We start from the raw sequence: 24,888 nt of genomic DNA on the forward strand, positions 1-24,888 counted from the left end.
GCAAGACAATGGTATGGAAGATGCATTTACTATCCATCTAGTATTTTCCTTCCTGAGTTTATTATTTCTTTATACAGATATTTAATGGAACTACTTAGGCAAATGCCTTTTGAGGAACTCATTCTTGAAGAATTCTAGTTACAGATCCAGTGAGCATATCACCAACTTCCATTAATTAAATGCTTTTAACTCTAAAACTCTGTTGAAACAAAATTTTCACCTATGCTAATTCAGAAGGCACCATAAAAGCCACAGGGTCATGAAATCATATTTACCAAATGATAAATTTATGTCATATAATCTGAGGAATACACATATAAAAACAACAGTTAGGAAGAGTGGTCCATGAGATCTATAAGGGGCCATTGCTTGCTTATCCCATCCATGTGGGAAGAACGTTCAGAGAGGAGGCATCGGGTCTCAATGGCGCCCCCTGAGGGCAAGGAGGAGCCACAGTCGCTTGGAGCAAGCCCTGAGCTTTAACCTGCCACTCTGGGCCCTGAAACCATTTCCCCTGTATTGTCTCCTGACTGGCAGGTAAACGCTTATCTCCTGGCCAGGCTGCTCAGAGGATATGACCCTCAAGTTAAAATGAGGCAGCAGAACACGAAAACAGACCAGGAAGCAGGGCCTCAACAAACGATGTACAAGGAGGGCCTCCCCGTTCTACTACTCTTCCTTTCCCAGCTAGTCACAAAAGCCCACCATAGGCCACGAGCTGCCACAACCTTAGTGCAGGTGGCACCTCAGGCTGAGACATAGTCATTCCCTCCCTCAAGGCAGCCTCCGGAGAAAACGCACAAGCACAAGACACGACAACCCCCTCCAGAGCTGAGGCCACTCTGAGCCAAGCTAGCTTCTGTGAGGGCCCCGGCTGCCCCGAGGTTAAGTGTGAGGGCTCTGGCATCTGGCTCCTGCTCGGGGCCAGGCAACCTAGTTACCCCTTCTGTGCCTCAGCTGCCTCGTCTGTAAAATGCTGTGACACGGATTCACGAGTCAATACACAGGCCTGGCCCTCAGTACAGGCTGGTCATCACGATTTCACTTATTATCCTAGCGTGCACTTGCCTAAAGCTGATTTCCCAGGCATCTCTTAGTCTCTGCCCAGGCAGGGGCATTCTTAAGGAATGTGAAATTCTTCAGGGCTGTGAAGGATGCCGAAAGCTGGAACAAACTCCAGATATGAAGTCAGGAAACTGAGACACAGGCAGACCCGTCACTCAACTTGACTGTGACACCTTGGGGCAGGTCCTTGACCTCTCTGAGATGCTGAGAGACTTTGCCTTGCAGAGGTGCTGTGGGGATCAGAAGGGAGGACTCACGCGAGAGTCCACAGACCTTTTCCCCATAAGCTGGCTCTTAAATTCAACCACTGTCCCTTATATTCTCCACCAAAACCCAATCTGGACATTAGCCACCAAACTTCTAAAACCACCTCCAGGTCACCTTTACCCTGGAAGATCCCACAATCCTCAGCCGGATTCCACTTTCCAGAACACTGGCTCTGCCAGGCCTGGTCCAGCCTCCCTTCCCTGCTGTCAAGGCCTGCTTGGCCCATTCCTCGGGCCCTCTCCTTTGGGTGGGCATTGGCCCACCCTCAATGCCCATCTGCTGACTGGAAGGCCTTCCCTCCAGCATTATTGAGATACAATTGACATACTGTGTAAGTTTAAGGTGTACAATGTGATGATTTGATGCACGTATATACTGTGAAACCCTCCCTTTCTTCTATCCACCCAGATCCTGCCTGGCCTTCATAGCTTGCCTGAAGACCAGCTCCACAAAAAGGGTCCTTCCAGATTTCTAGCCTCCAGAGACATCTCGTTTTTCTTCTAGTCCAATTTCTCTCCCAAAGCCATCGTCTGAATGTGGAATCTGACCCACTCCACGTGAACAGTTCTGGTGCTGTGTAAGGCAGTAGTGCACTGTGCTTTCGAACTGCCACAATGGTGTGGAAGTTCTCCTTCCACACCCCGAGTCAAAGATCCCCCTCACTCTGTCTAGCGCCCACTTAGCTCCAGCTCTCCCCACAAACTGCACCCTTCGTCAGCTTTGCTCCTACAGCTACAGCCCAACTTTTCCCAGCTCGTGACGGCCAACCTGCCACATCATCTTCCATCCTCCCCAGGCCAGGGCCTCCCGCAGACCCCTCCCTGATCATCTATTTGTCTAAGGCCTGCTGACACTGCAGCTCCCAGAACTGAGCCAGAAGCTCCAGAAGTGGGTTGAGCGGGACTGAGCTGTTGGGGCCATTCTCTGCCTTGAGCTGGACTCTCTGATTTGACCACTGGACACACACAGCCCTCACTGAGCCTTCACTTGTTTCACCGGCAGACCTCAGAGATATTCTGGGTTTGGTTCTAGACCACTGCAATAAATCGAATATTGTAATAAAGCGAGTCACACGAATTGTTGGTTTCCCAGTGCATACAGAAGTTATGTTTACACTATACTGTAGTCCATTAAGTGTGCAACAGCATTACGTATCCCCCCCCAATTTTAAATGCTCTATTATTGCTAAAAAATGCTAACTGTCATCTGAGCCTTTATCAAGTCATCAGCGTTTTGCCTGGTGGGAGGCTCTCTGCCTCAATGTTGGGGGCTGCTGACTGATCAGCGTGGTGCTGCTGAAGGTTGGGATGGCCGCAAGCAATTTCCTTAAAATAAGACAACAATAGGGCTTCCCTGGTGGCGCAGTGGTTGAGAGTCTGCCTGCCAATGCAGGGGACCGGGTTCGAAGCCCTGGTCTGGGAAGATCCCACATGCCGCGGAGCAACTAGGCCCCGTGAGCCACAACTACTGAGCCTGCGCATCTGGAGCCTGTTGTTCCCCAACAAGAGAGGCCCGCGATAGTGAGAGGCCACGCGCACCGCGATGAAGAGTGGCCCCCGCTCACCGCAACTAGAGAAAGTCCTCGCACAGAAACGAACACCCAACACAGCCTAAATAAATTAAAAAATTTAAAAAAAAGACAACAATAAAGTCTGCCACATTGATTGCCACTTCCTTTCACAAATGATTTCTCTGTAGCACGCATGTTTGTTGATAGCATTTTACCCACAGTAGAACTTCTTCAATAGTCAGAGTCAATCCTCTCCAACCCTGCCACTGCCTTTATCACCAAGTTTACATAATATTCTAAATCCTTTGCTGTCATTTCAACAAGCTTCACAGCGTCTTCACCAGGAGTAGATTCCATCTGAAGAAGCCACTTTCTTTGCTCATCCATGAGAAGCAACTCCTCATCCATTCAAGTTTTTTCATGAGATTGCAACAATTCATTCACATCTTCAGGCTCCACGTCTAATTTTAGTTCTCTTGCTATTTTCACCACATCTGCAGTTAGCTCCTCCACTGATGCCTTGAACCCTCAAAATCAAACCATGAGAGTTAGAATCACTTCTGTTCATGCTGATTATGCTGACCTCTTCCCATGAATCACGAGTGTTCTTACTGGCATTTAGAATGGTGAATCCTTTCCAGAAGGTTTTCAATTTACTTTGCCCAGGTCCATCAGAGGAATCACTATCTATGGCAGCTATAGCCCTAACGAAATGTATTTTCTTAAAAAAGAAGACTTGAAAGTTGGAATGACTCCTTGATCCATGGGCTGCAGAATGGATGTTGTGCCAGCAGGCATGAAACAAACATTAACCTCCTTGTACGTCTCCATCAGAGCTCTTGGTGACTAGGTGCATTGTCAATGAGCAGTAATATTTTGAAAGGAATCTTTTTTTTCAAAGCACTAGGTTTTCAACAGTGGGCTTAAAATATTCAGTAAACCATGTTGCCGACAGATATGCTGTCATCTAGGCTCTGTTGTTCCATTTACAGAGCATAGGCAGAAGAGATTTAGCATAATTCTTAAGGGCCCAAGGATTTTTGGAATGGTAAATAAGCACTGGCTTCAACTTAAAGTCACCAGCTGCATTAGCCCCTAACAGGAGAGTCAGAATGTCCTTCGAAGCTTTGAAGCCAGGCATTGACTTCTCCTCTTTAGCTATGAAATGCCTAGATGGCATCTTCTTCCAATAGAAGGCTGTTTTGTCTATTGAAAATCTGCTGTTTAGTGTAGCCACTTTCATTAATTATCAATATCTTAGCTAGATCTTCTGGATAACTTGCTGAAGCTTCTATATCAGCACTTGCTGCTTCCCCTTGCACTTTTATATTATGGTGATGTTTTCTTTCCTCAAACCGCATGAACCAGCCTCTGCCACTTTCAAACTTCTCTTCTGCAGCTTCCTCACGTCTCTCAGCCTTCACAGAATTGAAGAGAGTTAGGGTCTTGTTCTGGATTAGGAATATTGTGGCTGGTGTGATCGTCTATGCAGACCACTGAAACTTACTTCATATCAGCAGTAAGGCTGTTTCACTTTCTTATCATTCATGTGTTCACTGGAGTAGCAGTTTTAATTTCCTTCGAAAACTTTTCCTTTGCATTCACAACTCGGCTAACCGTTTGGTCCAAGAGGCCTACTTTCCAGCCTACCTCAGCTTTGGACACACCTTCCTCACTAAGCTTCATCATTTCTAGCTTTTGATTTAAAGTGAGAGATGTGTGACTCCTTTTTTCACTTGAACACTTAGAGGCCATTGTAGGGTTATTAACTGGCCTAACTTCAAAACTGTTGTGTCTCAGGGAACAGGAAGGCCCGAGGAGAGGGAGAGAGACGGGGGAACAACCCGTTGGTGGAGCGGTCAGAACACACACATTTGTTGATTAACTTTGCCGTCTCTTTATGAGCACGGTTCCTGGTGCCCCAAAATAATTAACAGTAGTAACATCAAAGATCACTGATCACAGATCACCAGAACAGGTATAATAATAATGAAAAAGCCTGAAATATTGTGAGAATTACCAAAATGAACATGATACAAATGAACTTATTTACAAAATAGAAACAGACTCACAGACTTAGAGAACGAACTATGGTTACCAGGGGGGAATGGTGGCGGGAAGGGATAGTTAGGGAGTTTGGGATTGACATGTACACACGGCTATATTTAAAATAGATAACCAACAAGGACCTACTGTATAGCATAGGGAACTTTACTCAATATTATGTCACAACCTAAATGGGAAAAGAATTTGAAAAAAATAGATACATGTATATGTATAACTGAACAAAAATGTATTACAATCCTAGGGGGGAAGAATCACTGAATTGTATACTTTAAAATGGGGGAATGTTATGATATGTGAATTATATCCCAATAAAGCTGTTATTTAAAAAAAACCAAAACACCGCACAGTATCTGCAAAGTGCAATAAAATGAGGAATGCCTGTATTTGGGTTGCTCTGGCCTCTACAACTAGATAAGGTCACTGAGGATGGCCCGGAGCCGTGTTCTCTTGAATTCTCCGGCACAGACAGGCATGCAACACCTGCTGATTCATTCTTTGATTTCACCCCAAATCAGGCCTGAACTAAATGACATGCCTATTCACCATGGCTAAGATTCTGACTAAAAAACACCTCCTGCCCTATACAAGCAAGCAGGGTTACAGGCTCTGAGAGTCATCAGGCAACAAAAATGAAGACAAATACCGAGAAGGAACTGGGGACATCCAAAACAAAGCCCACCATGTACAATTTGGCTGCGGTTTGCAGCTTTCTTCCTTAGGCCTGAGCTATAAAGGTTGGACTAGGGATGCCAAGGATCATCCAGCACAGAACCTGAGTCTCAAATGACTCGCATGGTGGGACCAGTTAAGACATTCAATAATGAGCTCCATGAAGGTCCCTTATCCTCCGCTTCTTGAAAGGCCCTGGTGCCATGAGTAAAGGCACATCTTGGTCGACTTGCTCCACACATGCATTTTGAAATCTAGTGTTCCAGGCAGACACCTGCGCGATCAGGACCTGGGCTGCCCTTTTTGACTGTGGCACAGACAATGCCATCTTATCTTCCTCCTAGGCCCACAGATGACTCTATTTCTCAGCCTCGTCTTGGAGTGCAGCCACTGTGACTGACTTCTGCCCCCTGTCATCCCTCAGCTCCTGGCTGGATGCAGAAGCTTCAGTGGGGAATTAGAAGCCTAGGAATGGTGGTTTGCCAAGTGTGGTCCCTGAAACCACAGCGGCAGCAGCTGGGACTTGTTCGAAATGCAAATTCTCAGGCCCACCACCCCGTGGGAGTGGGGCTCAGCAATCTGTGTTTCATAAGCCCTCGGGTGATTCGATACACACTCAAAGTGGGAAACCACTGCTCCAGAAGATGGCGGATCTCTTAGATGGAAAGATCTGGGCTTGCGGGAAGGAATAAGCCTGTATTGTGTTAAGCCACTTGGGTGAGTTTTCGCATCCCAATTAAGACAATAACCTCCTGGGCTTCAGGTCCGTCTACTCATTAGGGTCATGTCCCACCTGGGGTTTCCCAATGCCAAAGGCTGGCGGCCAGGAGGCTGGGGTTATTTTACCTCGCTGTGAGAGCCCACACAGGAATCCTTGCTACCCACTCATTCATTCATTCACAGTCTGGTTGGTATGTTAACAATGGGGGGAAGCGGAAGTCGCCGCGGGGCCAGGATCAGATAGCAGCCAGCTGCTGGTGTTAACACATTCCTGCCTCCTGCCCGCCACAGGCTGCCTGGCACCCTAGGCCGGCACCTGCCTGCTTGTCCGTCAAGGGCATCCAGAGCCCTCATCTGGGCCCGAATTCACAGAGAATATCAGGGACCCTGTGCCTGCAGCCCCTGCAAGGCCAGCAGCTGTGGCGGCAGAACAAACCGGGTCCCAGGCTGCCCGGAGAGGCTTGGATGGCCGTCTTTCCATCCGTGACACGCGATTTGAGTTGTGAGGACTGGTCTCTCTCCTTGCCATCATTCCCTGTCGTCTCCAGGTGAAATCTCACTTATTCCTCAAGGTCTCCCCACATCCTGCCTTGTCCGCAAGTCTGCTGGCTCCTCCTTCTCCTGTGTCCTTAGAAGCCTCTATGTCTGACACTCTCAGTGTGGGCCTTCGACGTCACCGAGCCCACCCACGCTGTTTAAAACTGCTTTATACAAAGCTGTGTCTTCCCATTAAAACTCAGTTTCTTGAGGATGGGGGGTTGTGTTTTTGCATTCCTCCCACTTACCCCTAGACGTGGCACTGACACGGAGCACTCGTATCACGCTGGCACTCACCAAATGCCTGCTTCTGAATGATGAGTGAGATTTGGGGAGAACGGAAACCCCAGGTGAGCACGCGGACCGATGCTGTACATATACCCCGCAGGCCCAATGAACCTAGATGTAAGATACAGAGGCACAGAACGAGGCTTCTCTGCTGGGGGCGCACTGTGGACCCCAGGCTTTCTCCTCCAGCTGGCCTCTTGCTCCCCTATGATTATTCAGTCATATAAAAGAGCCTCAGCTGCCTGAGGTTGGCCTTGCTATACTGAACTCTCTCCCTGCCATCTATTCTTTTTTTCTACGAGCTATTTATTTCCCAGGCCCAGTACAGAAGCACACATACCTCTGCGAGCCTCCCATCCGTCCTCTACCTTCCAAAGCAGGGACTTTCCCTGGGCAATTTTAAAGGATGTGGCTTACTTACTTACACTTAGGTTTTTGGCCACAACACCAAACTGGACAAGGAATTGCGTTCCCTCCACCCTCCCCCACCCCAAATGCATGCTGGCCACTCCTGTTAGGCAGGTCTGCTTCCTGGGTGATCCAGCCCTCTCTCAGGTGCCCCCTGCTCCCTTTACCTCTCTCTGTTGCAGTCTTGTCCCCAACCCCCCACCCCCAAAAGAAGCCCCCAGCCAGGCAGGACCACAGGGCAGGCTGCCTCAGAAATTTATGAAACCTGAACCACCAGCCTCCTCGTCTCTTTTTCCATCAGAGAAACAGTTGACATGCCCCAGTTAAGCAGCAGCTATTCCGCATGCCTGCGGAAGGGGAAGGGCTGTGAGGAGCCTTAGGCAAGCTGGACTGGGCTGGGGCTGGGATTCGCGTGCTTCAGACCTGCAAGCAAACAGGCAGATGGCTAACTGCTTGTTGTTTGCTGGCTGCACGACGTTGAGCAAACCACGAAGCCTCAGAGCTCCTCAGTTTCCCCACCTGTAACACTGACCTCCTAGGGCTGCTGCAGAGATTGCATGAGGGAATAAATACAGACACTTGGACCGGCGCCTGGTGCATAGGAAGTGCTCCTCAGGGACCAGCTCTTACTCTTATTATGGTTATTATTTCCTCAAGCCTCACACTTCAGGAGGTCACTAACCTCTGAAAATATGCAAGGCAAAGAGCAGAGACCACTGTGAGCCAGAAGATAAAGGCCAAGGGGGAGCTCATGACTACAGAACCCTCTAGAACCTATGACCTCCGTGGAAGAGCATCTGGAAAACTCCACAATTATAATGCTGGGCGGAGCTCAATCCTTTTGATCCCGCACCTAGGCGCTAAGTCAAGTAGCAACTGACTAAGCTGGCAAGGATGACCTTCCATTTAGAAGTCATTTAATAAAACATTAAATTTAGTCAACACAGTTCAATTTTTTTTCAAATAATTATTACCACTCTTTTTTTTAAAGCTATTTTAATTAATTAATTAATTATTTATTTTGGCTGTGTTGGGGTCTTCGTTTCTTCTGTGCGAGGGCTTTCTCTAGTTGCGACAAGTGGGGGGCCACTCTTCATCGCGGTGCGCGGGCCTTTCACTATCCGCGGCCTCTCTTGTTGCGGGGCACAGGCTCCAGACGCGCAGGCTCAGTAACTGTGGCTCACGGGCCCAGTTGCCTCCGTGGCATGTGGGATCTTCCCAGACCAGGGCTTGAACCCGTGTCCCCTGCATTGGCAGGCAGACTCTCAACCACTGCGCCACCAGGGAAGCCCCCAACACAGTTCAATTTTGCAGATTTCTTTATTTTGAATAAAGTATGTATGTGTATATATATTCATATAGATATCTTTGAGCCTGCAAATATTCTTCACTGAGCAACATCAGGGAGGTCACCTAGATGCTCAAGAATGTTACGGTCTGAGAGAAGCCCAAAGGACCTCTCTCTTTTAAGGGGACCCAGTGGAGAGGGTTTCAAGGAAGACTCGTTGAAAGGGGAGCGCATGTGACGGGTTGGCTAGAAGGCTTAGTGGCATCTAGCATGGAGCGTGCAACAAAAACGTGGGACTTGCGTAGCAGAATAAGCAGAGGAGCTATCCAGGCTGAGGACACAGGGTGAGCAAAGCCTGGGCAGAGTTGATGTATGTGGTGTGTTTGTTCAAAGAGCGGTAAGGAGTCTGGGGCGGCCACACTGTAGATGACATGGTGAAAAGGCTGTAGGAGAGATCATGGCAATTACATAGACAAATGTCAGCACATGGACTCAGCAAACATTTGTCATGCTCCTGCCGTGGGGCAGGCACTGGGGATCCCGTGATGAATGTGACAGGCAGGGGTCCCTGCTGTGTGTGGTGGACGTTCTCCTAGGGCTGTTGGGCACACTGGTCGCCTTAGCCCAGTACAGACTCCTGGGTCCCTCCCTGAAAGATGCTGATCCAGCAGGTCTGAGCAAGCCCCAGGGTACTGAATATTTTTAAAGCATCTCATATAATTCTTTTCCTTTTCCACAGTGAAATTTTTTGAGGTATAGTTGCTGTATAATATTTTATAAGTTTCAGGTGTACAACATAGTGATTCACAATTTTTAAAGGTTATACTCCATTTACAGTTATTACAAAATATTGGCTATATTCCCGGTGCTGTACAATATATCATTGCAGCTTGTTTATTTTATACATAATAGTTTGTATCTCAATCCCCAGCCTTATCTTTTTTTTTTTTAAACATCTTTATTGAAGTATAATTGCCTTATAATGGTGTGTTAGCTTCTGCTTTATAACAAAGTGAATCAGTTATACATATACAATATGTTCCCATTTCTCTTCCCTCTTGCATCTCCCTCCCTCCCACCCTCCCCATCCCACCCCTCTAGGTGATCACAAAGCACCGAGCTGATCTCCCTGTGCTATGCGGCTGCTTCCCACTAGCTATCTATTTTACATTTAGTAGTGTATATATGTCCATGACACTCTCTCACCCCACCCCCTCCCCATATCCTCAAGTCCATTCTCTAGTAGGTCTGTGTCTTTATTCCCGTCTTGCCACTAGGTTCTTCATGGCCTTTTTTTTTTTTTTTCCCTTAGATTCCGTATATATGTGTTAGCATACTGTATTTGTTTTTCTCTTTCTGACTTACTTCACTCTGTATGACAGACTCTAACTCCATCCACCTCATTACAAATACCTCCATTTCATTTCTTTTTATGGCTGAGTAATATTCCATTGTATATATGTGCCACATCTTCTTTATCCATTCATCTGTCGATGGACGTTTAGGTTGCTTCCATGTCCTGGCTATTGTAAATAGAGCTGCAATGAACATTTTGGTACATGACTCTTTTTGACCTATGGTTTTCTCAGGGTATATGACCAGTATTGGGATTGCCCAGCCTTATCTTGCCCCCCTCTTTCCCTCTCCCCACTGGTAACCACTAGTTTGTTCTCTATACCTGTAAGCACCCCACAAAATTCTAGTACACATTTGGAAAACACCCATCTGGATCCATCTAACTCTCAGAAGGGCCTGAATCTGCTCAACAACATCCCTTCCTGAACTTGAATCCCTCCAGAGAAGGAAGGCTTACCACCTCTCATGCAAGTGCTTTGCAAACTGTAAAATATCCCATAAAAATAAGCTGTTATTATTACTGATGCTGGGCTATTAGTCCACCTTTGGACAGTCTGATTTTTGGGTTGGTCTTCCTTACAAAGAGCCAAATTTGCACACTGTGACACCCTTCAACTCCGAAGCCCAGCTCTTGTCCCCTCCCTCTCTTCCTCCCCTCCAGAGCTCAGCAAAGCATCTTCTCCTCTGATAAGGTTTAGGACCCATGGCACTCCTGACCACTCCTCCATAGGCAACCTCCAGTTGTCTAAGACCCTTTTAAAGTCTGAGTCATGGCCTTGACTCAGTATTTCCCCAGGTGATCTGATGGGGCAAGAGAACGCTCTGGCGGTCCCTCCAACAGTCCTCCCAGACCCAGACCAGACCATGTTCCCTCTGTGTTAGTTTCCGTTTCCCTCCTTTACAAAGGTGAGATAGATTCGGGGAAGCTCCTGTGTTCTCTGTCAAAATGACATACAGATCCCAAGCATCAGGAACACTGAATTTCTACTTAGAACAAAACTAAAAAGCCCATTTATTGTCTTCAGCAAAGTTTTTCAGGCCTCAACTCATTTGGGAACCTCATCCAGCAGAGCTGGCTATCAGTGGTCTGGGCCTGCTCTGTAAGGGTCAGCATCTCAGAATGCTCCGAGGGGCTCCAGAATGAGCACCATCAGAAGCCAGGCCTCTCCAGCTGTCTTCCCAATGAGGGTGGTCTGCACAGAAGGGGGCCTTTCTTAGCCAGGCTCGGAGAAACCTGGTCTTTATGACTGGGCCCTTCTCCCTGGCTTTCTCCACTGCTCCATGACATGGGCCTCTCCCTCCCACTTCACCGGTATTCTCCTCCTCCCTCATACTTGGGTCAGAGCAGCAAAAGCTCATGCTGGAGGCTGTGCTCTGGCAAGCCATCAACTTGTCAAACACACTCATTTCAACAGCTGAAACGGCCAGAAGCTATCGGGATTGTCAAGACCCTCACCGGCATCCATGCTCTTACTCTGGCCAGACAGGACGGGCCAAATAGGAAAACTCTGATGCCAAGGAAATGGGATTTTTCTCACAGGCCATGGGAAGCCATCAGGGGTTTTGCAGTCCTGGAAGAGTGGGGAGCAGACTGGGCTCAGCAGGTTCTAGGATGGCAATATGGTAGTGGTGGGAAGGGCAGGGAGGGAGGGGGAGAAAGGGGACGCTGGCTGCAAACTACTGTAATAGTCTAGGCAAGGTGCGAGAGCAATCTAAGGAGGCGGCAGAGGGCACGAACACAAATAGGGATCCAGGGGGTCGGGGAGTCGTTGTTGTGAGGACCAAGGGGGAAGGCGATGTGGACAACAGAAGACTCGCCGGGATGGGAATTCCAAGTACACTTGAGAGGGGATGGTAACGAGCTGGGTTTGGCCATGAGGCCGAGATGGCTGAGCGCCAGGCAAGCGGACACCCTACTGGCAGAGAGGCCCATGGCTTACACGCTGTGGCCCCAAAGGCAACCAAAAAGAGCACTCTGCTGACCGGAAGCCTCGGGGCTCAACACCAGGTTCCCAGCCCTGCATCTTCTCTCTTGCCGCCCTCCCCCCAGCTCCCCCGACCCAAAGGAGGTCTCCTGACCCTCTCCCCAGTTGGTGCCCCTGTGCCCCTCCTGGCCCATTTGGAGCTGTTCCGGGGCCTTGCTGAGCTGCGTCCTGACCAGAGACATCCTTCACAGGAGAGCGAGACTCCTGCACACAGGCGAAGCCATTAAAAATTAACTCCAGAGATCTTCTGAGAGCAAAAGAAAGTCAGAGAAAATTGTCTAGAAGAACAGAGCATTAACTGTCTTCCCTCATTCAGCATCTAACAACAGTTATGACTCAAGAGAAATGTTGTATTTCTTTCTTTCACAAAAGGATAAATCTTTTTTATGCACTTACCACGGAAAATGCTTAGCTCGTCAAATTTCACGTGCTAGGAGGAGCTAAAGCAACATCGCAGCGGGGCCCTCTCTGCACCAGCTCACTCAGCCCTATTCTAACCCCTGCACGGGGTGGCATGTAAATGGAGGGGCTCAGCCTCAGGGGAGGGACGAAGGGGGCTGGCGGCCGGGCCAGGGGGCAGCTCCGGGACTCAGCCGAAGTCTCTTGACTACTCTATGCTGCAAGAAAATAAATTCTCTTCTAGACAGTGGCTCTCTACCACCACACCTACTGTGTTGGGTCTTGGGGGGTGAAGATGGGAGCAGAGGCCCAAATCTGAGATGTGCCCTAGTACAGAGGTTCTCGGAGTTAGGTCCCAGCAGCGGCAGCGTAAGCATCTCGGGAGACCTCGTTAGAAAGGCAAATTCTCAGGGCCCCACCCCCGTGAGAATCTCTGGGGTGGTGCCCAGCAATGAGCGTTAACCAGCAGGCGATGCTGATGCACTGGAGAACCGGTACTCTAGCACTCAGGCTGTGTTTCATTCCAAGGAAAAGCAGAAACTGTTCTGTGCCCAGTTGGTAGGAAACAAACTCCAGGTGTTCCCAATTTCATTCGAAAGGTCAACATCATTCTGAATTCAAGGTGGGTGGCTCTATTGATTTTTAACATGGCGGTAAAGGCAACTTACTCTCTTTTTGCTGTTACAGAGCAAAAGAAGACAATGCCTGTAGGACACAGGTGGCTTTGGAGGGAATGCAGCTCAACGGTGTCTGAGCCCTCTTCTTGTCTGTCTCCTCCACCCAAGCTCCACTCACTCACAACAGACCCCAGCAGGGCTGGCTGAACCTCCACAGTGACCCCTTACTTGAGACGCTCAAGACAACAGTGTTTAAAAATGCAGCCCTGACCGTCTGTGTCTGTGGCTCTCAAAGCTCAGACAGGACAGGTGGCAACTGCAGCCGAGCCAGGGCTTTAGTGAGGCCACGCCGACCTCTGACTTTAGCGACTAACTCAGCTTCGATTTCCCTATCTATAAAATGGACAAATCACTATCTAGGAAGAGCTCATTAAGTGTCAGAGTTTTAAGCCTCAAGAGAGCGAGCCCCCTGGGAAGGTGGGTGGAAGCATCTGGATGCTGGGATTCCAGCACCTACCACTCTGCTACAAGGCTGCCCCTTCTTCCTCAACACCCACCACGGCTCCTTCTGGAACCCTGAGTGCACAGCAGGGGCTCAATAAATGAATTAAGGGGAGAGAGGTGAAGCAAAGAGACTTGTGAATGTATGACTCAGGGAAAGGTAGAATTGATCAGGGACGGTATTTGAGGGGGAAGGAAATTGCTCAACAAAACAGACTGTGTTTACTACCATGAAAGGAAGCCAAAACAGTAACCAGCTACCATGAAACACAGGAAATTCTGAAAAGTACGTAAAAAGGGCACTGTTTTCTTTCCTCTTCTAAAAGGTTAAGACTGTTCCAAAACTTACTCCTTTCCTCTCTAAAAAGCTCACTGTCCTATGTATGGAGATGTTCCTGGGAGCCCAGAACGTGACCCTTCCTCACACCGCATTCCTTCCCCTCCCCTCCAGGTCCCCTGCTTCCTCTCAGGGGCAGGGACCCACGACATCACTGATCTGCTGTCTAGTCACTGTCACAATTCTGTATCTGTTCCACTGAATGAGGTGCACCCATCCCAATGCTCACTGGAGCCGCAAAATATTTGTGTTCTTTAGTCTTTGTCTTACGATGCCTAGAACTATGGGGGAAATTATTGCACAGTGAACGAAGAAACCATCAAAACTTTGTATACTGTACTCTGATTATAACTATATAATTGGATTCATCAGACTAAAGACAAAGGAAATACTCAAATGAAAACAGGTTTGTTAGGTGACGGGATTATCATCCTTTTTCTTTCTTCTATAATGTGGTGGATATCGACCACACACACACACACACACACACACACACACACCCCGTATCAGGCTTCCAGGATCCACTGATCTTCCTTTGGAACAGGTAACTTGCAGAAAACCATATTTGACAGGATGGTGAGGAATGAGAAGGGCACAGCCCACGTGAGGACCAGTTACCCTGAGACACCATGGCCCAATAGCCGGGGATACAGAGGAGGGTGAGACCTACCCTGGGGGACTCTAGAGTGAGGAATGGAGAAGATAATAGCTGAATACAAGGAAGATATTCCCCTGGAAATGGAGCTGTCCAACAGCGGAAGTAACTGCCAAACCCTTGTCTCCTGACCATGCAGATGTGTGGGGAGGAAGGTACTGAATAATCATCTACCTGCAGGAACTGGTGGGCTCAGGGACCTGCACATCTCAGATCTCATCACTGTCTGCTTCAAGGTAAACACACAGTCTGAGAAGGGTCAGAGCCCCACACCCAGATCTCCCAGGGCCTGGACCAATACACCAGAGCTTCTGATCAGTTGGTGGTTCTTGGCCTCACACTGGGCTAGGGTATGTCCGAGGCAATTGAGGCAAATCGGTTGGCTCCAGCCTTTTTATTGAACCCAGTACACCCGACAAATATCATGATTTTACACCCTTGCCATGAGGGGGAAAGGTTCAGAGTGCCTCTCACCACGGCAAAGAGGAGACGGCTTCCTACAAAAGCTGGTAAATATTTCATCAGAAGGAAGTCTGTTTTCATTGGAACTGCCCCATCTAGCTGTCCAGTCTCTAACTCTGATTTTAAGAGATCCATCCGATCATCTTTCCTTTTCTTCAGAAACAACAGCTCCCCACCTCCCCGTTCCCAAAAACAGCTGACCTAAACATGCCTGGTAACAGAGAGACGGGAGACGAGCCAACCAAAATGAAAGCGCAGAGGGTCTGCGCCCAGATAGTCAGAAGTACTTGGTCACACTTCCACATGCTGGCTCGTGTTACAGCCAACTTTTGTTTACCGGGCCTACAGATTCTCTTCCTGCCCTTCCCAGCTTCCTATTTTAACTTTCTTCTTTCTCTGTTCACTATTATCTCAGCAGACAATGAACGCAGGCAACAGAGAGGTAGTGAAGAAACTAAGTTACCTGCTAATGTGGATTACCTGATCCATCTGGAGAACAGAACGGGAGTGGACAAAGAACGGGCGAACCTCGTTGTTATGGATGCGGTTATCTCGAGTCACCCCCTGCCCCCCAAGCCTAACTAAATGCTCAAGTCTGTGGCCAGCAGAGAAGGGAACGGGAGTTATCAAAGGTCCTGCCGAACGGTGGCTGGCCAGCAGTTGCTGTTCTGTAGAATTTACACAGATGGGCTTGGTCACCAAGAAAACCCGTGGTTCAAAGTTTTGACCAAAATTCGGGTGACTTTTCAGCTAGTTCAGCCATGTACTTTCAGGAATCAACAATGGGAGGTTAAAACAGGATTCGCAATGATTTAAACCTGATCCCGCCTCCAAGACCATTGTACAGCTGAGCAGGTGCCTCCATTCACCCTTCCATCCTCTCCAGTTACATGGCAAAGGGCTCGAAACTCCCAGACACCCAACCAGCCAGCATTCAGAGAACTCGCTGTGAGCTGCACCTGGGGGGCCCAGGGACAGGACGTTATGAGACACTGTCTGGCCGTGTTGCAGTTTGGTTTGGGTGAGGTCATGAGGCAAGACAACATCAAAGGAAAAAAACCATACATAGTAACAAGAAAACATACACTTAAACATAGGTAACAGTTTGAGGTAGTAATGTCAAAAAGGCCTGCGGGGCTGGCTTAGTATAATGGTCCTGAGGAGGAGAGGCGGGTTTCACAGGCACCTGCAGTGTCTGTGGAAGATGTCCAGGATGCCCAGCAGGGGAGGGCACAGCTGCAGAGGGCACATGTGGGGGGAGGGCACATCTGGGGGGGATACAGCTGGGGAGGGCACAGCTGGGGAGGGCTGGATGCCCTTGGAGCTGACTGTGGAGAAACCAGGTGGGCAGGAGTGGAGATTGGAGGGAGGGGTGGGGGTGGGGGTACTGAGTTCAAATTTGACTCACAGGTCAAAGAAGAGGAACACTTTGATAATCTCACACATCATACACCAGCACAGAAAAGCCACAGAAGCGAGAAAGGTCCACTTTCAGAGTGCACAACAAACCAGCTAGATGAGATGTCTACAGCTTTGCACATCCTCACACCCACCTGGGAGGTGGGCCACATCACCTCCAATTTAGGAGCAAGGAAACCCCATTGGCATCAAGCCTTTCATGACATTTCAGCATGGTTCAGTGGTAGCCAAAAAGTAGAAAGATTCCACATGCCCATCAATGGATGAATGGATAAACCAAACATGATATATCCATACAATGGAATATTATTCAGCCATAAAAAGGAATAAAGTGCTGTTGCATGCTACAACACAGATGAACCTTAAGAACATTAGGCTAAATTAAAGCAGCAAGATGCAAGAGATCATATGTTGCATGATTCCATTTATATGAAACATCCAGAACATAGAGGAAGATATTTGCCAAGGGTTGGGTGGAAGGGAGGATGGAGAGTGACTGCTTATGGGGTGATGAAAAAGGTCCCAAATTTAAGTAGCAGTGATGGTTGCACAACTCTGTGAATATACTAAAAACCATGGGACTTCCCTAGTGGCGCAGTGGTTAAGAATCTGCCTGCCAATGCACGGGACACGGGTTTGGGCCCTGGTACAGGAAGATCGCACATGCCCGGAGCAACTAAGCAATCCACAACTACTGAGCCCGCGTGCTGCAACTACTGAAGCCCGTGCACCTGGACTTATGCTCCGCAACAAGGGAAGCCACTGCAATGAGAAGCCCACGCACCACAGTGAAGAGTAGCCCCCGCTCACCTCAACTAGAGAAAGCCTGCGTGCAGCAACAAAGACCCAACGCAGCCAAAAATAAACAAATAAATTTATAAAAAAATAAATAAAATGAAAAAAATAAAAACCACTGAAATGTACCCTTTAAAAGGATGAATTTTATGATATGGGAATCCTGTCTCAGTAAAGATGTTACTTTAAAAACTAGCTTGACGGGAGTTTTTCTACCTATATTTGCTATCCCTCTATCTTCATACACAGGGTATATTTGATTCAACTTAATCTTCACTAAGATTTCAAGGTCACTGTTTCAATGATCAATCCATGGGCACCATGCGCTACAATTAAAATAACGTGCCCCCCACCAAAGTGCTTCTCAATATCCCTGCACGGTGCCCTTTTTGGGTTTCTGTCTCGGGCCCCCAGTGCTCGCTGTCAGGCTGTCAGCCAAAACCTGGCCGCTGTCAGGATGTCTCATCTCCCCGCATCTCAGCATCTCAGTGCAGGTCCCTGCTTGTGCGGAAGCTCAGAGCGAATCGTCTCAATCAGGCCCTGGATGAGGCCCCTCTGCTGACCCTGAGTAGAAAGAGCTGGGGATATCACCCTGCTGTCTTCGTTTTCCTTTGGAAAGGAAGACTTATTAGATGACTTTAATTTTTCTCTGGAAGCAAGGTTTGTGTGGGGAAAGGAGGCAGATATGGATCTTTTAAAATACTGTGACCACTTATTCATTTAATGAAAACCGTTTATTGGGCACCTACTGTGTGCTCAGCACTGCTCTGGTGCCAAGATACAGCAGCGGATGAGCCCTTGTGGGGCTGACATGCTAGTGAGAGGAGAGGGACGGTGACAGATGGTGGTGGCGAGTGTCATGGAGTGAAATAAACCTGGGGAGGGGGAGCAAGAGGGCTGCGGTTTGAAACAGGGTGGCCAGGAAACCAAGGAGGTGACAAACTAAAGAAGTGGGGGGAGGAGCGAGCCATGCAGTTATAGGGAAGAATATTCTAGGTGAAGGGGGCACAGAGCAAGTGGAAAGGGCCTGAGACAAGAGAGAGCCCAGAGGGGGAACGAGAAGTATGGATGGCACAAGGTCTGTGAGGGGGCGGAGCCAGAGGGGTCACGGGAGGTCAGCTCAGGTAGGAAGAATGCCGGCTTCTACCTGGAGTGAGAGAAGGACTGACTATCACCTCACTGTTACCTCAACATTGGCTCATCACCTCCACATCATTTCCTGGTGCCTGTCATACACTGCTGTTGGGTACACCAAGCTGGACAGTCAGCTGAGCATGACTTGGGGTAGGAAGCACCACGGGGGCACTTGTGGTGGAGACGTAACTGGAATCTGCCTTCTGGAGGCAACATCAGGAGACATTTCCAACAGGCCTTGCGGGATGGCATGACCCGCCTCGTTGGATAGTCCAGGAGAACACACGGGAGCAGTGGAGACTGACCAATGGTCTCCCCAGGGTACCACCAGGACCCAAGCAGTAGTAAAGGATGTGTTTCAGAGCAAGAAGTGGGGAAAGTTATGCCAAGAGGGTAAAAACAGAGCTACTGTGTACCAGAGACCCTCGGCATGCATGGTCTCTACCCTTTACAATAACCTGGCAAAGGTGATGTTACAATCCCCATCCTACAGGTGATAAGACAGAGACCCGGAAAGGCCAAATGACTTGGCCAAAGCTTGGAGGCTAGCAGACGGGAGATGCTCGGCTCCAAGCCCAGGTGGGCCTCATTTTGTTGGCTTTCTCTCAGTCCAATCATAGGGAATTGCTGATCATCAACTACTTCTGAACTGTAAGAAGGGCAGTTTCATACGGTGAGGTCTGAACTCCTGATAGTGACCCACGACAGAAGCAGTGAAGGTTCCTAAAGGAGACACAGCTTCTCATTCAAGTCTACTGTCAGGCCCTGTGAGTCGGGAGCGCACACCACAAGGCTTCCGGGCGTCCCTGTCGTCACAATCACCCTAGGAGTCCTCCAGATGCCCAGTCCCGGCCTATCTGAATCAGAACATCCAGGGGCAAAGTCCAGGCAGCTGCATTTTAAAACAGAATCCCAGCTCCCCACCCCCTGCCCCACATCACTCTGACACAATCCTTCCCCCCAAGGTCTGAAAACCCAACTGCCTCACTATTCTTTCGGCAAATGGAAACAAAACTAACTTCAAGGTGTGCATTTTCTGAAATGCTCTTGGACAGGAAAACCCCAGGGAATTCTCTGTCCACAGGTTGCCTGCATGTCCTCCTGTTGAGGGTCCCGTCAGGGAACGAGACCGTCACACCTACTGTGCGCTGGCTTCCTGGGCAGACAGGCAGAACTAATTTTCAAAACTCCACGCCGGGTGAGTTTCCCAGGCGCCATGTTTCTTTCTTGAGATGTGCAGTACTAAGATCTGTCTGCTCCAGTTAGCAGACAGAGAGGTGAGAAGAATCAGAGAGAACTCTCTCCGTTCATGATAAGGGAAGTCTGAACAGCAACAGGAAGGTGGTGGCAAAGTAACCAAGGAGGAGCTACTGGCTATAATTGGAAATTCTGGCGTGTTTTTCGAACAGAGTTTGGTGGTAGCTGGAACAACCAGCACTCCAAACCAGGAGCAGAGTTATTTGCTCCTCAAAGTTTTTAATATCTCAATTTTCTATATGGCTCGATTTCCTTTTTTTTTTTCTCCAGCTGCACTGCACGGCTTGCAGGATGTTAGTTCCCTGACTAGGGATTGAACCCGGACCCCGGCAGTGAAAGCGCCGAGTCCTAACCACTGGACCATCAGGGAACTCCCCTATCCTTCTGATAAATATACATGACTTCCCCCGCAACAAACCGACTTCATTCTATAGTCAGAGACTGCTTACTTTGTTAAACATGCTAGACTTGATGCTTCTGAAAATGAAGCCCACGTAGGGAACACATGGTCTCCGCCCCAACCCTAAGACGACGCAGCAGAACGAAGTCAGCTCTCCACACCGAAGGGAAGGCGGTGTGGACATCGCCACTCACTGGGCAGAGGGAGCCATTCCAGAGAGTTAGCAAACTGTTGGCCCTTGGGATCTCATCTCCCTCCCTCTGAAATTCTTATCTTTCAAGTCTACCTTGTCATGCTCTAGACTTGAGTTTGCAGAAAGCAGGTTTCAGCTACATCAACTTTTAACTCCAGGAAAATATTGTTCTTTTGTCCAATTCTGATCTTTCACGGTTATCTCAAAAGGAGTTTAGCCGACTATCTCACACTCAAATAAAACCTAACCGTTCCTTAAAATATCCTGGTTGCCAGCCCCTTGCATACCAGGCTAATGACTACTAAAACAGGGAGCCAGTAGTTATAAATCCCAGTTTGCTTTGTTAAAGCCTGAAGAATAAGGACCCAGACCAGAGCTCTCAGGCACTTCGTGATGGGGACTGGCTGTATCCATCACTCAGCAAACTACTGATGGAACATGTACATGGCCACACGGGGTGCCCAAGGTGGACAAAATATATAGCACAGGCTCCCTGCCCTCCCCCTAGTTAGGAGACAAGGCCGACATATGGCAACAATTAGGGAACAACACAGTATGCTTTGTCTTATTCACTAATCACACAGACATAAGTAACATACAAAAGTTGACAATAAAAATACCATTATATCAGAAACCAATTGTGTTTGATTGTGAGGTACATAGGAGAAAATATGACAGCGGGCTAACCTGGAGTTCAGCTCATCAAAGCCAGTGTTGTCAGAAAAGGGACAGAATGTTATGGGATGGAGTCTAGAAGGGAAGCAGAGACACCCCAAGTGTGGGGAAGGGGCGGGGTTCAGAGACTGTTGAATGACGGGACTGGTTAGAAGTAAGGTTGACACGATGGGGTGAGGTCAGACGTGGAAGGGAAAGGGAGCAATTGCTGCTTTCCTAGAAATGAAGGTACAAGATGATGGTGTTTTGGAAGATGGAACTGATAATATTGGGCAGGTGAGTTGAATGAAGGCAATGGAGGCGGGACATCATCTCAATCAGATTTCCTTCCTGGGATGGTAGCAACCTTGGTCTCTTGTCCTAAGTTTGGTTTCAAAGATTATATTTCCACATGCATTTGAGGCCTTCCTCTGACAACCCGCATGGGGCTGCAGCTCCCGGGTTCCGTCTAAACCCCAGCTTTGCCAGTCAGCAGCTGGTGCTTAGGCTGGCAGCACCGAGGCCCCCCCAGTTCCCTGGCACTGTGCTGGTCCCACCTCCACCTGGGTTCCTGGAGGCCCCTCAGGGCCTGCGTGGGGCCTGCCTGTCTGAACCAGCCTTCCCTCTCCCTCCTTCTCGGCATCTTCCGTCTGGCGTCCCAGCACTTGCTCTCAGGAGGTGGTCTGGCACCATGCACTAGCTCTTACCACCAGGCAGCCCCATGTTGCTGGAATCATCCAGCGGGGGTTGTGTCTGCAGGGATGGAGCAGGGTGCCATCTCTTGACTATAAAGGTTAAGTACTTGGCTGAAAACCTTAACCAAAGAAACTGGAAAAACCAGCAAACAAAAAATAAAATAGACACATGTGCGCCAATATCCCCAAATGGCTAGCTGAAAACATACACCCAGACACAGTGAGCACTGTTATGCTGCATGGTTGGAGAATGGAGTGTTCCACCTAATCAGATGTCCTGTAACTGGGAAGTGCCAAAGATACAATAAACACATGACTGGCTTGGGGAAAAAGTTACCACCTTTGAGTGTGCTCTGGAATTTGTATCAAGTATCTTCTCTTCTACCATGACCTCATGACAGCAATGGCAGCAAAGCAACTAACATTCCCATCCTCCATCTAGAAGCCACGCCCAGCAGAGGAAGTACTCAGCACAGTCTGTTCAGGGGCTCATGGAAGGATGCCCCCTGGGTACCCCCATGCTCACCAAGCTATGACCTTCCCCTACAACCCGCACCGTGTCTGCCCAGGCATCTCTCTAGTCTCTACCTGGCCCCTCACCCCCTGAGGCCTGAACACCCCAGGCAGTTGGCTGCTGCCCTCATTCCCTGCCTCTCTCTTGCTTTACTCCCCCTACCCAGCCCAGAGAAACACTCTGATCTCAGGCCCTGGACACAGGGTGCTGTGCCTACAGAGTGCGAGCACTTTCGCCAGCCAAGACTCCTGCTGTGGGGCTCCAGGGCCAGAATGGACCTTGTAAATGGCAACCACACCTAGCACTGGAGTCCAAGTACTACAAGGCCTCTGGACAAGTCAAATCACTACCTCCAGCCCTGAGGCTGATGGATAGTGCTCTGGTTAATGGAACAACTGACAAGTAATTCACTATGCTATGTGCCTCACAACCAAGTTTCAAAAACATGTTCTGTATCGTGACTGTTGGGGTAGTTACATAAATCTCTACATGGGGTAAAACTTCATAGAAGTGCACAAACGCATGCGCGCGCACACACACACACACACACACACCCCCCATGAGGGTATGTTAAAAATGGTGAGAACTGAATAAAGTCTGTAATCTAGTTAACAGTAATGTACCAATGTCAGTATCCATTGACATTGATGTTGGATGGGAATGGGGTGGGGAGAGGGATAAATTAGGAGTTTGGGATGAACAGATACACACTACTATATATAAAACAGATTAACAACAAGGACCTACTGTACAGCACAGGAAACTATATTCAACATCTTGTAATAACCTATAATGGAAAAGAATTTGAAAAAGAATATATATACACATGTATATAACTGAATCATATTGTAAATCAACTATACTTCAATAAAATTTTTTTAAAAATTAAAAAAAATTTTAAATCCAAAAAAAGAACCTCAGGAGTGAGCAGCTGATGTATGACCTGCAAAGCCATGAAACACGCTTCCTGTCTATACCCTCATCACTCCCTCACCACTCACCAATGCTAACGTATGTACATTCCAAAGAAGTACCACCACCAACACAGGCCCTCCCCTCCATCCACAGAGTTTTCCCGCATCCACTCAGACTGATGTTTTACACCAGCACCTGACTCCAGCCTTTACCTGGGACAAGGAGGCCCACCCCTCATAGATCACCTCTCCTTCCAGCCTCTCAGCTGCTCCTGCCACTATCAGGAAATATGTCCATCTCTGGGGGAGCCTGAATGTAAACCTTTATCCTCCAAGTGTACCCAGAACCAGGGGACCAGATGTCAGTCCCTTGGCAAGTTAGTGCTGAATGCTGAGAAGCAACCAGCCCTAGGCTTTGTGCTCTGAGCAATCTGAGGGTGGGAACAGATGTAAAGAAAAAACTATACTATTGGCTCTACCCATTAAAAGCTGCAGCTAAGGTGGAAAGCTTGGAGAGCAGTAGTTAGAGGTTGAGTGGGATGTCCCTCCAAAAGATATGTTGAAGTCTTAACTCCCAGAAGCTCAGGATATGACTTTATTTAGAGACAGGATCTTTCCAGAGGGAATCAAGTTAACATGAGGTCATTGGAGTGGGTCCTAATCCAGTATGACTGGTATCCTTCTAAACGAGGGAAATTTAGACACAGACACACACAGAGGGAAGAAGATGTGAAGAGACACAGGGAGAAGACAGCATCTAGAAGCCAAGGAGAGAAGCCTGGGACAGATCCTTCCCTCACAGCCTCAGAAGGAACCAACCTTGCTCACACCTTGGTTTCAGACTTCTAGTCTCCAGAACTGTGACACAATAAATTTCTGTTGTTTAAGCCAACCAGTTTGTGGCACTTTGTGACAGCAGCCCTAGCAAATTAATATTCAGAGTCAAATACATGGCTTGAAAAAGGGAGGCCATAATTCAGAGCCCATCATACCCGGTCTTCTTACGTGCCACTCATCAGTTTGAAATTAGATTCTGTTCAGAGTTGGCTTCTGGTCCCTGGGCAGGAGGAATGATCAAGGCCGAGTCTGTCATCAAGAATGACAGGACTGGATGATGGAGGGGCTTGGGGAATCCGGCGGTCACTGCTGGCGAATTTACCACCAGCCTATGGGCTTTTGGGGAGCCATCAACTCGCTCAGAGACCTTTTTAATCCTTTCATTCAAACATTCAGCGAGGAGCTCTGGCCTAGTGCAGTGGTTCACAAACTTGGCTGTACATTAGAAGCCCATGTGGAGCTTTAAGAAAATTCCACCCAAGCATGGGTCCCACCCCAGACCAGCTGAACCAAAATCTCTGGGGGTGGGTGCTGGGCACGAGCATTTTCTAAAAGCTCCCCAGATGATTCTAATGTGCAGCCCGGGTTGAGATCCTCTGGACCCTATGACCTTTGAAGGCCTTTCCTTCTCGGAGTTCGGTGAGAGTGCATTCTGTGTTTATCTTAGTGGTTTTCAGGAGCGTACTGGCGGCCGCCTGGGGCTGGTTTCTCAGGCCCAGCTACAGCCGCCTTTGCTGGGTGTGAGCGGATGAATAATTCTGATGAACAGGGGGACGGTGGCAAAGAGGGGAGGGAGTTTAAAATGCCTTTTGCCATTTCATTAAAACATTCATTCCATAAGCTTTGGTTACGAAGCTCTTAACGAGCCAGGAACTCAAAGATGAATCAGAAACCAATACTTAGACCTCCAGAACCCCAGTCTCATTCCAGAAACAAGCAGACAGC

The 24,888-nt window shown here is 48.5% G+C and overlaps 1 protein-coding gene across 1 annotated transcript in view; it reads right to left on the minus strand.

The window, feature by feature from the left end:
* TCF7L1 (transcription factor 7 like 1) overlaps window positions 1-24,888 on the minus strand; it is a 159,392-nt gene that overhangs the window by 108,656 nt on the left and 25,848 nt on the right. The gene's annotated exons all lie outside the window — the stretch shown is intronic.

Source organism: Balaenoptera musculus, chromosome 13, assembly GCF_009873245.2.
Source record: "Balaenoptera musculus isolate JJ_BM4_2016_0621 chromosome 13, mBalMus1.pri.v3, whole genome shotgun sequence".
Lineage (NCBI taxonomy): Eukaryota > Metazoa > Chordata > Mammalia > Artiodactyla > Balaenopteridae > Balaenoptera > Balaenoptera musculus.